Consider the following 18175-nt stretch of genomic DNA (forward strand, 5'->3'; position numbering starts at 1 on the left):
AGCCTCTGCCACTGCTATTAATTGCATCAGTAGCATGGGATCTTCTTAGTGTTTGGGTAATTGCCAGATTCTTGTGGCCTGGTTTGGCCTCTGTTGGAAACAGGATGCTGGGCTTGATGGACCCTTGGTCTGACTCAGCATGGCAATTTCTTATGTTCTTACGTTCTTAAGACTCTTTACACAAGAATGTCTTACTGGTCATACCATCAATATCAGCAGCCGCTTCGGTCACTTCGATAACAAAGCCAACCTTCCCAAACTTGAAGTCACCAGATACACAGCAAGAGCCACAAACCCAGCTGGCTCCTAAACCCCAGCAGGCTTTTAAGAATAACACCACTACAGCACATCGGTAGGGGCAGGATCCAATTTTACCAACAATGGACTGGGATAATTACCGACCAGTGGGTATTGACTATAGTTCAGAAGGTAGTTCAACAAGGGTAACACCTGAACTTTTTTCAGTCACCCATGCCTGCCTCATCTACCATCCTTCTCAATAGATCGCTCCCCCTCTGCCATCTTGTCCCAGGAGATTGCATACTTACCTCAACAGAATGCCATCCAGGAGTTGCGTCCTCCCCCAACACAAACAGGGGTATTACTCCAAATACTTCCTCATTCCCAAGAAATCGGGGGGGGGGGGGGGGGGGGCTTTGCCCCTTTAGATCTCAGGGTGCACAAAATACATCCAGTGAGAAGTTCAGGTAACATCTCTGGAAATATTACCATTTATCCGACCTCTTCATTGGATGTGCTTTCTCTCGACCTCAAGGATGCTTTTGCACACATCCCCATATACCCCTCTTGTTGGCAATACCTCTGCTTCAAAAAGTAAGGATGAGGCACTATCTGTACAAGTTCCTCCCATTTGGAGACTTGTCTTCCCCCAGAGTCTTCATGAAATACCTAGCTGTGGTGGTGGCACACTTGATGATCGGGAATTCGCATATTTCTGTACTTGGATGACTGGTTAATCACAGCCCCTTCCAGGGGAACTCTGCTGTCAGACATGGTAGCAACCCTGTCTAGAGTAGCTGGGGCTTCCTAATAAATTACAAAAAGTCGAATCTACAAGCAATTCAAGTTCTGCAATTCATAGAGACCTGGACAGAGACACTTCAAATCGGGTCTTTTCTTCCTGATGGAGCCAAAGCTCTTTGGCGATGCAGTTGCAGCACAGTGAATCCACAACAGTGTGCCATATGTTGTGGCTCCTTAGACACATGGCAGCAAAGATCATGTAGTCCCTTTCATCAAGTTACACAAGACACCTTCAGTGGGGGTTATGGTTTCAATGGATCAATTTCTACAACTCCTAAAGTCCCAGATTCAAATGACTGACCCGATGAAAGCGGACACTTGATGGTAGCATTGCCCAGATGCTCTAGAGATGGGGGTTCTTCTTCAACCACTCCTCTACTGGATAATGCTAACCACAGATGGGGGGGGGGGCGCTTTCATCATCTTCAGTTCAAAACACAAATTTTTGGGACTTTCAGAGAGAGTATCAAATCAATCTGCTGGAATTATAAGTGATGCACTACACCCTATGTCCATTGCAATATTTGCTTCAAGGAAAATGCATAATTCACACAGGCAACCAGATAGCCATATTATATGTGAGCAAGCAGGGGGGAACTGGCTCTTGGATCTATGTCAAGAAGCCCTTCAACTTTGGAGCCGAGCTCACCGCAGTGGTGTGATGTTGCAAGCAGCATATTTTCCGGGCATAGAGAATAAGGAAGCAGCCAGACTAGGCAGAATTTTCTGCCCACACAAATGGGCCCTAGCACAGGAAGTCAGACAACCTCTTCTGATGATGGGGACAACCATGCAACAGAAAACATGAAGTTGAAGTGTTTCTGTTCCATTCGTCCCAGTCTGTACAGAGAAGCACCAGATGCCACCTTAATATGGAGCAGGGGATTTCCCTATGTTGTTCCCAATTCTGTTACACTCCAAAACAATTTAGAAGTGCGTGCAGGATGAAGCCAAAATGACCTTGATGGTTCCGGCATGGCTAAGACAACCATGTATGCATATCTCGTACAATTTTCAAGCAGCTCTCTGCAGAAGCTGGGATGCATCCTGACCCTCCTAAGCTAAGAGGAGGGCTTCCTCGTGCTCACACTTCAATCTTCCCTCACTGCATGGATGCTGAACATGCAGCTATAGCACACTGGGTCCTCCCCACCGATATCACAGATATCTTATCGTCAGCCCTGAAGCCTTCCATAAGAGGAAGTTATGCATTAAAATGGTACAGGGAGCATTCAGTCAAGCCCCTCTCCTGCGGAACAAAGCAGCTATTGTTACACCTGCAGCAACATCAGTCAGAATGCATATTGGTACTATCACCAGCACATTGGAGCCCTGATCTGTTCACCCACTGATCTTCAAGTTCATGAGGGGTCTCCTACATCTTCTTTCCCCTATGAGGAAGCCTCCAGTTCTCTGGGACATCAGTGTGGTCCTAGCAGCAATAATGGAAGCCCTATATGAGCCCTTGGACACAGTTGACCTAAAATTCTTGGGAAAGTACTGTTTTTAGTAGCAATTACATCCACACGAAGTGAGTGAGCTGCAGGCCTTGGTTCACCTCCCTCCTTTATTACAATTCTACCATAATAAAGTGATGCTATGAATGCACTCAATGTTTCTACAAAAGGTTGTAGCTACTTTTCATATCAATCAAGCTATGTCATTTTATTTATTTATGCTTTTTATATACCGTCCCAGCGAATGATCACAACGGTTTACATAAATTGCATATAAGTGTACAGTGTAATAAACAAGATTTACATATCATTAAAGAAGCAATAATTAAGTTATATGTTCAATAACATTAGTTAGATGCAAAACAATTCACTAGATAAAGTGTTCAAAAAGGATGGGAAGAGGTTCTGATATATTAGAGTATAAATCTATAACCAGGGTAAAGATATAAAAGATTTAGTTTTGAAAAGCCAGGTCTTTGGTTCTTGTTAGAATTTTTTTTCTGTTAAAATTCTTAAAGGACTAGATAGTATATTCCAGAGTTTTGGTCCTGCAAAAGAGAATAGTCTATCTTATATGAGAGAGGTGAATGCTATTCCAAGGCTTAGAAATGGAGGTTTAAGGGATGTATTGTTTCTTCTTAGCCATATTATTTGTTTTGTTCTTGTTAAGGGTTCGTTTTAGATTAGAAAGCTCTTTGTGTATTGATTGCAAGTGTTTTGTTAAGGTTTCTGTAGTTTTATCAAAGGGAATTTAAAATCAGATGTCAGCATATATAAAGAATTTAGTACCACGATTTTCTAGAAGTGAGCATAATGGAAGGAAGTAGATGTTGATGACAATGTTGAACCGTGTGGAACTCCAGTATTTATCTCAAATATATCTGATATTGTGGTGCCTAATTTTACTTGGAAAGATCTATTTTCTAGGAAGAAGAGAACCATTTGTGAACAGTTCCACCAATTCCAATTCTTTTTAATTGATTGCAGAGGAGATTGTGTTCTAAAAAGCTGCTTTTAAGTCTAGGATCAGTAACTATGATTCATTATGGTCAAATCCTTTTAGAATGTTAGTTAATGAAATCAGCGATGTTTCAGTCAAGTGGTTTTTCCGAAAGCCAAATTGAGTTGGCAATAGAACTTTGTTGTCCTCAAGGTGATTTTCTAGTTGAAATAAGTCTTTTCTTTTGAAATGAAAGGCAAGTTTGAAATTGGTTTGTAATTGTCCCAGTCATTAGGATTTCCAGCTTTGTTTTCTAAGGTTGGTTTAATAATAGCTTGTTTTTGTCATTTTGGGGACTATTCCAGATGATAGAGAATGATTTATAATTGGGGGGGGTATGGTGGTTGGTTGGTTTTTTTTTAGTGTATTTGTAAGGATTGGATCAAGCGGGTGAGTTGCAGGTTTTAGCTTATTAATAATCTGATGCACTTCAAACTTTGAAAACTATTTCAAAGGATGTCCATATTGAGTAGAATTTAATTCAGGAGTATTTAGTTCTTGGTTGTTGGGGGGAATTGAGATTTTAGATTATTTTATGTAATAATGAGCATGCATAATCATTACATGATTTTGTGAATTCATTGTTTTTGTAGATGAGGATGGGTCCTTTAAGGTTTTTTACTGTTTGGAATAGTAGTTTTCAATTGAAGATAGCAAAATGGATTTGGTTAGCAAAGTATTGTCTTTTTATTTTGTTTATCAGATCTCTGTATTTTGCTAATTGAGATTTGTATTTTAATAAATTTTCTGTTGAAGGATTTTTTCTCCATTGTTTTTTCTGTTTGTTTTTTAGTTCTTAGTTCTTCATTATACCATTTGTGTTTTGATTGTTTATTTGTTGTTTGTAGCATTTTTTCTTGTTCTGGGGATAGATCAACAGCTATTTCTTTTATAATCTTTTGCCAGAGTTCAAATGGAAATGGGGTTATCAAAATTTGATTCAGAACACTGGTCTACATGTGAAAAAATGGTTTTCTGCTGACCTAATTATTTTTGCTGATTTTACCCATATGAAAGGTGCTGATTCCAAATATGAAGTCAAAAATATACAATACATCACATTTTTTCACAAATGAGAAATGTTTGATTAAAGATTATAAAGTCGAATATCAAGAATAATAAGTTCTGAAGAAGATAGCACGTAATATTTCATGCAAAAAAAAAACTAGTCTATTGTCTAACCAAGAGAGCAATAGTTGTGTAAATTTTAATTGTTAGGGAGAAATGTTCTCTTTGGATTCTCCGGAATAGTTTATGATCAGGGTTGTCGCGCTGTAAACACCAGCAGTAGTCTGCCATCATATTTGTGTCTTATAGCTGAGGGGAGATTTGGGTACTAGATGGAAGATTTTGTCTGTGTTCATGCCGGTAATAATTACCATGCAGAAGTAGCAGTCGTCAACATGGTTTTGGGGCTCTCGCCACACCATTGGAACTCCGAAGCTGAGACCTATTCTCTGATCTTTAGTCCACACTGTCCTGCACACTTTATGTGGTGCCCAAGGTTTGTCCTGGTCATCCAGTTTAACCCTGAAATATGCATAAGCTTTTTGTACAAAGTCAGATATATTAGAGTGTTGTAAATCTATAACCAGGGTAAAGCCTCTTGAACGACTGAAAGCTGCCGTCAGGTTTCACACTGCTTATATAGCCATAAAATGCTGACATAAGCAGTCTTCCTGTTGGTTATACCGATTGCATATTCAGCATGTCTTTTTGCGTATTCAGCATATCTAAATGATAATGTTACGTTATTGCTATAAGAGTTTGAGTAGAGAGCGTTTTGTGGGAAAACCGGATGTGACTGGAGGAAACGGATGAGATTTTTTGATTCAGCACACTAAAATACATAAAGATCACATGTTATCTTGCAGTCAGCAAAATTGATATACACCTGTGTAATTTATTTTTGAAGTGGTGTTCAAGGGTTTCTGGTTCTATTTTTTTCCGGAATTTAATCATTTGAAATTTTTTTTTATTTGGTTATGTTGATTGTAGAGTAATATCTGCTTTGATTAATTAATGATCTGACCATGGTATAGTTGTGTGGGTTAATTTGATTTGGCAGTTTTTTTTGGTATGCAAATATGAGGTCAAGGATGTGACCAGCTTTGTATGTTGGTTTATTTACAAATTGTCCATCCCATTGCTTCCATTGTGTCCAGAAATATTTCGAATGGGCTGTTTTTGTTTATATTATCAGTATGAAGGTTGAAGTCCCCTACAATTATTGTTGATTCATGGTTTGGGAACGATTTGAAGGTTTCGATTAAAGGTGAGCAATCTTTTTGGAGTGTTCCAGGTGGGCTGTAGATTGATCAATTTTTATTATGGTTGATTTAAATATTGCTATTTTATTTGGAGAATTTATTTCTACAATATAAGGATTTAATTTGAGATCTTTTAATTTTTTTTTTTTGACTGAATACAAATTTTAGTAGATGTGAAAACTGTTTGAAAGGGTATTCAACTGTTGTGAGGATTCTATATGAATGAGTGTTCAATCATTCAGGAATATTCATTAGAGTGATTTATTCGGTAGATGTAAAAACATAGAAATGACTGCAGAAAAAGACCAATCTGCCTAGCAAGCTTCCACATTTTCCCATACTTATCTGTTTCATCAACCACCAAGTTCCAGGGTCCTTGTTGGTAACTGTTTGATTCAAATTTCCTGCTATCCTGTCATTGATGCAACTCCAACATTACTCTCTGCATCAAAGGTGAGCATAATGGTTAAGGGTAGTAACCGCCTCATCAAGCAAGTTACCCCGATGCTTGTTTCCCCAGACTGCACAGATCAGTGCCTTGTTGGATTTTGTCTGAATATAAATCCTGTTTTCCACATTTCCCCCTTCCATAGAAGCAAAGAGCAATGCTGTATATGCATTCAAAGTGATATCAGGTTTAATTGGTTTAGGGTAGTAACGGCCGTAATAAGCAAGCTACCCCCATGCTTAAGACGCTGAATTAATATTCAATAGATGTTATGACTCTGAAAATTACGTTGAAGTGAGAACTCTGTTAGAATGAGTATTCAGTTCTTGTGAAGATCTAGGCATCATAGTGGATAATACTTTAAAATCGTCAGCTCAGTGTGCTGTAGCAGTCAAAAAAGCAAACAATGTTAGGATTATTAAGAAGGGAATGGTTAATAAAACGGAAAATGTCATAATGTCTCTATATCGCTCCATGATGAGACCGCATCTTGAATTCTGTGTACAATTCTGGTCGCCGCATCTCAAAAAAGATATAGTTGCGATGGAGAAGGTACAGAGAAGGGCAACCAAAATGATAAAGGGAATGGAACAGCTCCCCTATGAGGAAAGGTTAAAGAGATTAGGGCTGTTTAGTTTGGAGAAGAGGCTGCTGAGGGGGGATATGATAGAGGTCTTTAAGATCATGAGAGGTCTTGAACAAGTAGATGTGACTCGGTTATTTACACTTTTTTGAATAATAGGACTAGGGTGTATTCTGTGAAGGTAGCAAGTAGCACATTTAAGACTAATCGGAGAAAATTCTTTTTCACTCAACGCACAGTAAAGTCTGGAATTTGTTGTCAGAGGATGTGGTTAGTGCAGTTTAGTGTAGCTGGGTTCAGAAAAGGTTTGGATAAGTTCTTGGAGGAGAAATCCATTAATTGCTATTAATCAAGTTGACTTAGGGAATAGCCACTGCTATTAATTGCATCAGTAGCATGGGATCTTCTTGGTGTTTGGGTACTTGCCAGGTTCTTGTGGCCTGGTTTGGCCTCTGTTGGAAACAGGATGTTGGGCTTGATGGACCCTTGGTCTGACCCAGCATGATAATTTCTTATGTTCTTAGTAGTTGTGGGGTCTTTGTATTAATGATTTTAGTGTTCAGGCTCAACTTCAGATACGCGCAAAGAGGCAAGCCTGTTGACGCAAGCGCCTCTGACGCAGTCAGTTTAAATTGTTGCCGATGGGATGACGTCGGGAGGTGGGCAGGTTGAGGGGGGAAGGAGGGATCCTGCTCTCAATCTGGTCCTGCCCCTCGCGTCTGCTCCTGGGCACTTGTTGACTTCTCCAGCCCCATCGCGCCGAGCTCGCAGTCTGTCCAACTACCTCCTCTTCTTCCAGTGCAGCCACCAGCCTTCTTTAGATCTTCACTTTTATCTGGTGAAGCTGTCTGTGAGGTATTAATGGAGGCTGGAGGGTGTTTACTTCTCCTGCAGATGTCAAGGGGTTCATTTTCCAAAACCACACACAGGAGAGAAACTCCTGCACACCCTGGATTGTAAGAGAGCCTTAGCCTGTTATAAACTGAGAGCACAGGAGCATAGATGGTCTTCGCAACTTTTTGTATCCAATGATCTCAATATGCTGGGTGCTTTGGTTGCAAAAAGGACTTTATCAAATTGGATCACATCTTGCATACAGGATTGTCATATCTCCAGGGCCTCATTTGTCTTATCCAATAAAGGCGCATTCTGTAGGGCTGCAGCAACATCAATTACCCAATTGCACAATGACCATTGAAGACATTTGTAAAGCTGCTAAATTGTTATCCATGCACCTTCACGTTTCACTACTGTTGGATGCACTGGCAAGTGCGGATAGTTCAGTAGGTCAAGAAGTGTTTAAACCATTTCTCAGCCAAGTAGACTGCTGTCCACAGAGCTATCGGGGCTGCACAAAAAAAAAGCTTGGGACTCTCCTTGCAGCATGGTTAATTCATACTACTTATCAACAGAGAAAAAACAAATTTGCTTACTGCAAACTGTTTTCTGGAGATAGCAGGATGAATTAGCTATGTGTTCCGGCCTTCCTTCCTGGACAGCATATCTTGGATGTAAATCGCCAGTTATCCACTTGAATATGGACAGAGGAGCCGATTCACATGGGAACAGTTGCGCATGCCCAATAGAGCTAAAAGCTCTACAAGCTTTGAGAAACAGCTCTGCCTAGTTCCTCCTGATGATGTCACCCACAGATCATGTCTAATTCATCCTGCTATCTAAGGAAAGCAATATTTACAGTAAGCAAACTTGCTTCTCATGCTCTTCTGTCCAGCTGCCTCCTTGGGGCTTGTCAGGATTGTCTCTCATACTGTAAGATATGGCATGATGTTCTTAACTTATTGGAGTTAGATACTGACTGTTTCCCCTCTCTCTTGACATAGGGGAATGGGTGCATAAAGGTTTTCAGTACCTTGGGAAACTTGGGACAAGGGTACATTGAAATCTTTTTCCAGATTTCGTAAGGGAGTTTGCTATATAAGAACATAAGAAATTGCCATGCTGGGTCAGACCAAGGGTCCATCAAGCCCAGCATCCTGTTTCCAACAGAGGCCAAAAACCAGGCCACAAGAACCTGGAAATTACCCAAACACTAAGAAGAACCCATGCCACTAATGCAATTAATAGCAGTGGCTATTCCCTAAATATAATTGATTAATAGCCATTAATGGACTTCTCCTCCAAGAACTTATCCAAACCTTTTTTGAACCCAGCTACACTAACTGCACTAACTACCTTCTCTGGCAACAAATTCCAGAGCTTTATTGTGCTTATATACATTATTTGTTTCTCCAATTACTGAGCAACATCTTTCATAAAAGAGGAAATCTGCACATATTACAAGGGGGAAAAGTGGCTTGGAGAAAATTTTAACCAAAACTTTCTGGTAAACTGATTTCTCATTTCTATTTGCACAATGCTACTTGAGAATCCAAACCAAAAGCTTCCTTGATTAGCCACTGAGCTTTCCCTGGATTTAAATTCGGATGATTGGAGTACTATATGGTACGAGTAAAGATTTAATGTTCCGGCAATTACATAGAACATACCCATTTCCTCTTTAATTTGCTAAATTTAGCTGTTTGTGTCGGGGATGTGGCTTGCTGGCTTCCTATATCCATATGTGTGGGAGTGCCCCTGCATCCATTACTGGATTGTGTCTCTGGACAACTCTGTATGCTGGGTAGATGGGTCTCCTTACATCTTCCTATTAGTTAGATTTGTAGCATGCTGCTCGCCGAACCATTGCCAGGTACTGGAAATCCAGACCATGTATGGAATATTACAAAGCTTCAGTGGCGGAGATAGCTGTAAAGATTACTTTTCCCTACAGAATAAGTCAAACTTTACAATTGATTTTGGTACCTTTATTGAACCTGGGGGAGGAAGATGTGTGCTGCTTAATGCACTATGATTTGTGGACACTGGACGTTTTTAATCTTTTATTGGCTTTATGCTATTGTCCATATTCATGACGCTGTCATGTCTTTGTGTGATTTTGGAAAAATAAACAGTAAAAAATTTGATTCTCAGCTTACCTTCAAAGCCCAAGTGTCTAAATTAGCTGAAAACTCCTACTTTTTTTTCCATGTCTTACCCAGGGCCTAAGTACTTTCTTGGGCATTACTGGTGTGAAATCACTAACTCACTCGTGATGATTCAGCTAGATTACTGAAACACTCTAGACTGTTGCCTTTCAACCCAGGGTGTGCATTGTCTTCAAGTAGTTCAGGACGGGGAAAGAAAGTGTGATCATGCGACTCCACTACAGCAAAATCATCAGTCGCTGCTTCGTTGTTTACGCAGCCCATTAGGGCAGCCCCTCTGCTCCTCTCAGCTGTGTTTAAAGGAGGATTACAGTAAACCCTATGAAATGTAGGCTTGCTCCTGCCATTACCCTGACATACTGGCTCTGTTTTCTTATTTAATCCTAGTTTCCTAGCGTGTAGCAGATGGACTCAGGACCAATGGGTATAGTGTACTCCTGATAGCAGTTGGCGACGGATCAGATTTCAATCTGACGTCAGCTCTAGTACATACACCCCTGCAGGAAGTGCAGCTCTTCAGTATTTTCCATCTCCATAGCAGTTAGGGACTATCTGCTCGCTCGCACAGCGTTAGAGTAATTTTACCAAAGAGAACCAAAATAAGAAGAAATCTTACCTCTACAGACAAGCCCCGCTCTCCTGTGGTGACACCCATTGGGTCCCTCCCCCAGTTGAGATTTCCTGAGGTGATTTCCACGATCCCTCAGAGGTAAGCCTTGGTCCGGCTGCCAACCCTTGGCGGGGACCTAGCCCCTGACATCGGGTGAGGCTGAGAGGCAGTGGGTGCAACCTCGAGCACGGTGGTGAAGGTATTTTCCCTCTCCCCCCACAGCAGGAGACCGCCTGGAACGAATCCGGGAAGCGCCGAGACAAGGTAAGGTAGAAATCTATTTAAAAGTCTCCGGTCTCCAAAGCTCGAGGAGCCGCACAGATCACCAGCCGGGACCAGAGCCACCAGGTCGATCTGCCCTAGCAGGGCTAGACCCTGGTCAGATCCAAGGGTCCTCCCACATGGAGACCCGAGGTGGTCGCCATATTGTCCGCGTGGTCGCTGTCACCATTTTGCTCTTTGCCGCCCTGTCCGCCGTTTCAAGCCGTGCGCACAAATACCTTGTGCGCACAACGTTGCGCACCCAAGTACTGAGCGCACAAGCGACGCACATAGCCACGAGCTTACTGTGCTGGGCGCATAACTTCGACCTGCGCGCACACCAAACCTACGCGCACAACTTTGACGCACACCGGAGCGCACAACTTTATTTTATGCGCCCAAGCCATGGCACCACCGGAAAATAAACTCAATCTCTGGGTCTTTGCCCAGCATGCCACATTAGAGCTGCACAGCATGAGGAGGCCACGGCCCTGTGTATACAGTGCGAAGAGGCCCTAGGGGATCCAACTCATGGCCCTCCCCAGCTGGTACTGGGCTCCAGCCTCTTGAGCAGTACGCTGGACCTAGCATTGCACAGTGGGACCCCCCCCCCCCCCCCTCAAACGGGGCTCCCCAGGGATACATCGCTCAAGGATGCTCAAGACAGATGTCTGGAATCTATCCTCACAGTCCTTTGACGTCTCTACTATGTCTTTACAGATCGCAGCCTGCTGTGCCTGCTTAGCACGGACCAGGAACAACACTCCTAGGGAGGCCCTGGAACCAGCTGTATCATTCCTCACAGATGCCGCTTCTGATCTGGTACGCACAGCAGCTAGAGGAGTGTCATCTGCCGTGGCAGCCAGAAGACAAATCTGGCTCCGAAACTGGTCGGCCGATGCATCCTCCAAAACGAGACTCACAAGAATGTCTTTCAAGGGAACACTCCTGTTTGGAGGTGAACTAGAGAAACTAGCCAACAAATGGGGTGAGTCCCCACTGCCGCAGCTACCGGAGGACAGGAATAAGAGAAACCAGCGATCCTTCCCCCAAATCTCCAGGGGCAGAGAATCACAGCGCTTCAACCCATATAGAAGCACATATCAAGCGACCCGCCCCCGCAGGCCGGAGCCAGTCCTTTCGGAACAAGCACAACAAAAGGTGAGCCAGCTCAGGCTCTGGCCCCAGCCACACCCCACAATGAAAATCAGCCGACCCATCCAAAGGAGGAAGCCATAGGGGGCAGACTTGCCCTATTCTACCAAAAATGGGTCAAGAGAACTTCGGAAAAGTGGGTCCTTTCCATCATTCGAGAGGGATATTACCTGGATTTCCACCACCTCCCTCTGGACAAGTTTGTGGAATCTCCCTGCCACGACCCTTCCAAGAGGATGGCAGTGGAAGCTACATTCTGGACCACAAGGTGGTCAGCAGTGGAAGCTACATTCTGGACCACAAGGTGGTCAACAGTCACCTGAAGATTCCTCTCTTCCGCATGGAAACCCTACACTCTGTAATAAGGACGATACAACTGGGAGAGTTCCTTACATCTCTGGACCTGTCGGAAGCCTACCTGCACATTCTGATCCATCAAGAGCATCAGCGTTTTCTACGCTTCTCGATGCTGAACAGTCACTACCAGTTCCGGGCACTACCTTTCAGGTTAGCCACTGCACCCCGGTCGTTCACCAAGATCATAGTGGTGGTGGCAGCAACACTGAGGAAGGAAGGAATCCACGTGCACCCTTATCTAGACAATTGGCTGATCAGAGTGAAATCCCCAGAGGAAAGCCACCAGGCGACCAACAGTCAGAACTATACTGGAGAGCCTCGGGTGGGTGGTCAACACAAACAAGAGCTGCCTGCAGCCCTTCCAATCTCTAGAATACTTGGGAGTCCAGTTCGACACCAAACAAGACAAGGTCATCCTGACACAGACAAGGAGATCAAAACTGATGAACCAGTTATGAATCCTGTTGAGCGAACTTCGCCCCACAGCATGGGATTACCTACAAGTTCTTGGCCTCATGGCATCCACACTGGAAGTAATACCATGGGCACGAGCTCACATGAGACCCCTACAATACTCACTACTATCACGATGGAATCCACTGTCCCAGAACTACACCGTACGGCTTCAGCTCCTGGACAGCGTTCGGGCCCAACTACGATGGTGGCTACAAGAAGCCCACCTGAGCCAGGGAACGAGACTATCCTCACCAACCTGGATCCTACTCACCACGGATGCCAGCCTACGAGGATGGGGAGCACACTGCCAGGAGCTAACCGCCCAAGGGCAAGGGAACAAAGAAGAGTCGGGATGGAACATCAATCGCCTAGAAGCCTGGGCAGTCAGACTAGCCTGCCTAAGGTTCGTTCACAGACTCAGACAAAGCAGTCAGAGTAATGTCTGACAACGCCACAACAGTGGGCCTACATCAACCATCAGGGAGGAACCAGAAGCCATCAGGTGTCTCTGGAAATAGACCTCCTAATGTCATGGGCGGAAGTGAATCTTCAAGAGATCTCGGCCATCCACATTGCCGGGAAAGACAACGTCGCTGCGGACTACCTCAGCAGAGAAAGTCTAGATCCAGGAGAATGGAGGCTGTCTACCACAGCATTCCAATTGATAGTAAACCGTTGGGGAACACCAACCATAGACCTCCTGGCAAACCGGTCCAATGCCCAAGTACGCAGTTTCTTCAGCCACAGGCGGGAACCCCAGTCCCAGGGAATCGATACCCTTGTACAGACATGGCCACAGGAGACTGTTATACGCCTTCCCGCCGTGGCCCCTATTGGGCGCAATCATCCACAAGAGAGAACACCACAGGGGACCAGTACTTCTAGTGGCCCTGGACTGGCCAAGAAGACCATAGTACACAAACATGCGAAGGCTGCTGACAGGAAGTCCCCTGCCGCTACCTCCACACAGAGACTTGCTCCAACAGGGACTGATCCTCCACGAGGATCCAGCTCTATTCTCTTACGGTCTGACCATTGAGAGGACTTGCCTAAGGAAGAGCAGATACTCGGGGGCAGTAATTGACACCTACTCCGAGCACGCAAGTTCTCCACATCCCTAACATACATAAGGATTTGGAGAGTATTCTAAGACTGGTGCGAGGACCGCGACATCATACCACGCTCTGTCAAAATTCCTGTGATTTTTGGAATTCCTGCAGAATGGCCTACAGAAGGGATTGTCTCAACTCCATCAAGGTACAGGTGGCCGCATTGTCATGCTACAGAACAAAGAGCAAGAGCGGCAGCATAGCTTCTCACCCGGATGTCTCCTCCTTTCTGAAAGGAGTCAAGCAGATCCGACCACCCCTGAAGTGGCCAGTGCCTCTTTGGAATCTCATCCTGGTCCTATATTTCCTAGCAGGAACCTCCTTCAGACCTCTCCGCGGCCTGTCTCTCTGATAATTAACACTGAAGACAGCCTTCCTGCTGGCAGTCTGTTCGGCCCATCGTATATCCGAGCTACAAGCACTGTCCTGCCGAGAGCCGTTCCTCAGACTCACCCCGGGAACCATCCAGTTATGCACGGTTCAGTCATTCCTCCCCAAAGGGGTCTCACTTCCATTTCAACCAAACCATCTCGCTACCATCGCCAGATGATCATAAGAATTTGGAAGAGGCTTGAAGTCTACGCCATCTCAACGTCTGCAGGCTTCTAGTCCAGTACCTGGAAAGGTCGGAATCCGTACGAAAGACAGACCATCTATTGGTCCTTCACAGCGGGAAGAAGCAAGGGGAAGCGGCCTCGCAAGCAACCAAAGCCTGCTGGATCAAAGAAGTCATCAAGGCAGCCTACGTAGAAGCAGGCAAGCATCGCCTTTACAGGTCAAGGCCCATTCTACTAGAGCCCAGGCAGTGTCCTGGGTGGAAACCAAGATGCTGTCACCCGCCGAGATCTGCAGGGCAGCGACATGGTCCTCCGTTCACACCTTCTCCAGGTTTTACCGCCTGGATGTTCAGGCTCAGGAGGACACAGCATTCACAAGGGCAGTACTAAGTGGGTCACAGGCAGCCTCCCACCCGGTTCGGGAGTAGCTTTTATACATCCCATTGGGCCTGAGGCCATCTGCTACACGCTAGGAAATGGAGAAATTACTTACCTGATAATTTCGTTTTCCTTAGTGTAGACAGATGGACTCAGCATCCCGCCCATGGCTGCCGTTACTCATGGAATTCTCGGGGGACATCCCCGGGAGCGAGTGATTCAAGGGTAAGCCATGCTTTACTTCATCTAAGACACCCATCCTACCGGGTGTCAACATTTCTCGGTTGAGGGCACTGGTGGTCTCCAGCTATAGCCATTTCAACCAGTTCAAATTAATCGTTAACGAAGTTATAAAGTTAATCAAGTTATTCAAGTTATAAAGTAGTTCAAGTTATTCAGTCATACATATATCCACAATGCTTTTCGAGGAGAATACTGAAGAGCTGCACTTCCTGCAGGGGTATATGTACTAGGGCTGACATTTATTTATTTATTTAGGGTTTTTATATACCGGCATTCGAGAACGCAGTCCCATCATGCTGGTTCACATTAAAACAAGTGTGCATCGTAAACAAAACTAAAACAATGGTGCGGAAAAAGGCAGTTACAAATAACAGGGAGATCAGAACTTGGCAGAGAGAGAAGAGAAAGGACAGGTTATTAATTCAAACATGTAACGATAGTGTAAAATAATATAAAATTCAAACAAGAAGGTTAGTCATGGTGTATGTGAAGGTAAGGATTGGCGTGGAAGAGGTAGATCAGTTTGAGTCCGGGAATGCTTGTGTGAATATCCATGTCTTTAGTCTTTTTTTGAAGGTTGAGATGCATGTTTCAAGTCTGAGGTTTGAAGGGATGGAGTTCCATAACGGTGGAATGGCTGTAGAGAATGCCCGATCTCTTAGTGTGATGTGTCTGGTAGATTTGGACGGTGGTACCTGTAGCGATCCTTTGTATGCATCTCTTGTTGGTCTTGTTGAATTATGTAGTTGGAGAGGGATCTGTATGTCGATGGGAGCCAGTAGGTGGATATTTTTGTATGTGGTAAGGATGGCCTTGTAAATAATTCTAAAGTGTATAGGTAACCAATGGAGGCTCTTTAGGATGGGGGTTATGTGATCCCTTCTCCTGGAGTTTGTCAGTATTCGTGCAGCTGTATTTTGTACCATCTGAAGCGGTTTAGTATAAGAAGCGGGAAGACCAAGTAGGATGGTGTTACAATAGTCTAATTTTGAAAAAATGATTGCTTGCAGGATGGTTCTGAAATCTTGGGCATGGAAAAGAGGTCTAATTCTTTTCAGCACCTGTAGTTGGTAGAAACAGTCTTTGGTTGTTTTGTTAATGGTGGCTTTGAAATTCAGGCGATTGTCAATTAGGACTCCTAGGTCTCTCACTTGTGTGATTGTTGGTGTGATTGAAATCTGATCCATCTCCAACTGCTATCGGGAGCACACTATACCCATTGGTCCTGAGTCCATCTGTCTACACTAAGGAAAACAAAATTATCAGGTAAGTAATTTCTCCATTTTTGGACTTTATTTGTTTTTTGTTTAGTATGTGTGCTAGGAATTTTAATTGAAATTTTTCGGTTTACAATCAAGACTGATTATCAGCACAGAAGTATTCAATGTAATATAGGAGCATATAATTGCCAGTAAAAGTAACACTGGATAAACCATTTTCTTCCGGATGCACCAGTTTATGGATTAATCTTAAATTTATGAAGTACTCGTCAGAGAATAGATTAGCAAATAAAATGTTATCGCATGGAAATACATGTTGTGCACCAAATGCCAATCTAGGCTAGACCTCCATTGTCAGTCTGTGAGGTTAGATGGATAGATCATGTCACTGCGTCATGTACAGGGCCCGCTTTCTGCAAGACCTCCATTGTCAGTCTGTGAGGTTAGATGGATAGATCAGGTCACTGCGTCACGTACAGGGCCCGCTTTCTGCAAGACCTCCATTGTCAGTCTGTGAGGTTAGATGGATAGATCAGGTCACTGCGTCACGTACAGGGCCCGCTTTCTGCAAGACCTCCATTGTCAGTCTGTGAGGTTAGATGGATAGATCAGGTCACTGCGTCACGTACAGGGCCCGCTTTCTGCAAGACCTCCATTGTCAGTCTGTGAGGTTAGATGGATAGATCAGGTCACTGCGTCACGTACAGGGCCCGCTTTCTGCAAGACCTCCATTGTCAGTCTGTGAGGTTAGATGGATAGATCAGGTCACTGCGTCACGTACAGGGCCCGCTTTCTGCAAGACATCCATTGTCAGTCTGTGAGGTTAGATGGATAGATCAGGTCACTGCGTCACGTACAGGGCCCGCTTTCTGCAAGACATCCATTGTCAGTCTGTGAGGTTAGATGGATAGATCAGGTCACTGCGTCACGTACAGGGCCCGCTTTCTGCAAGACCTCCATTGTCAGTCTGTGAGGTTAGATGGATAGATCAGGTCGCTGCGTCACGCAGAGGGCCCGCTTTCTGCAAGACCTCCATTGTCAGTCTGTGAGGTTAGATGGATAGATCAGGTCACTGCGTCACGTACAGGGCCCGCTTTCTGCAAGACCTCCATTGTCAGTCAGTGAGGTTAGATGGATAGATCAGGTCACTGCGTCATGTACAGGGCCCGCTTTCTGCAAGAAAGCCTCCCAAATTTTAGGATTCTTGGAATAAGTCCCACAACTGAATTTTAAATGTTTAAGTTTTAATGTACATCACTTTGGTTCTTAAATGGAAGAAAGGCAGGCAGTTTTATCAAAGTGTAAACTAACTAAAAATTCAGATAGCGCTTACATTGATAGAGGCGACACAGGACTGTGTGCTGCAGGATTGTACAAACTGGGGTTATTTCTTTAAAATACTTAATTATAATTTATGTACAAATCTGTCTCTCTCTGACCCTAAAGGGATCTCTCTGGTTATTTTTCACTTTTAGCAATAAACAGTGCATCCTCTAAGGGTAAGAAGTAATAGATTTACCTGCTTCCATGGGAAGGGTTTCTTTATTCAAAGTGCTGTAATTATAAATTTACAAAGGACATTTTATAGTCACCTTGCATGAATCAAAGAAATAAGGGTCTGATGTAACTAGACTTTAGAAAGAGGTACATAGACCTCAGCCAATCCGCCATATTTTGAGTCTGGAAGGAATGGTTTAGTGTTGCAGCATTGCTTATAGATGCACAAATGGTTTTGCTTTCTGCATTATTACATAGAACTGTGTGGTCAGAAGAGGTTTAAATTTGTGAGCCTATGGCTGTGTATTCAGAAGACGTACATAATTCTTAACCTTGGCAGTGCTGTGGTCTGGGATGGGTTTCTGACAGCTATGGGGTCCCTTCATTTTCATTAGCCCTATGTTTGGATTTTAGACTTTAATTACCTTTTCCACATCTGAGCTCCAGGCAAGTTACAATTCATGTGCTGTAGATCTTTCCCTGTCTAAGACTTATCTTGTTTGCACCTGAGATAACGGAGGATGA

At 43.9% G+C, this 18175-nt stretch overlaps 1 protein-coding gene across 2 annotated transcripts in view; it reads left to right on the forward strand.

Annotated features, from left to right (window-relative positions):
- The window catches only part of ELOVL1 (ELOVL fatty acid elongase 1), an 80396-nt gene that overhangs the window by 15945 nt on the left and 46276 nt on the right, over window positions 1–18175 (forward strand). The window lies entirely within an intron of this gene.

Source organism: Rhinatrema bivittatum, chromosome 10 (assembly GCF_901001135.1).
Source record: "Rhinatrema bivittatum chromosome 10, aRhiBiv1.1, whole genome shotgun sequence".
NCBI lineage: Eukaryota > Metazoa > Chordata > Amphibia > Gymnophiona > Rhinatrematidae > Rhinatrema > Rhinatrema bivittatum.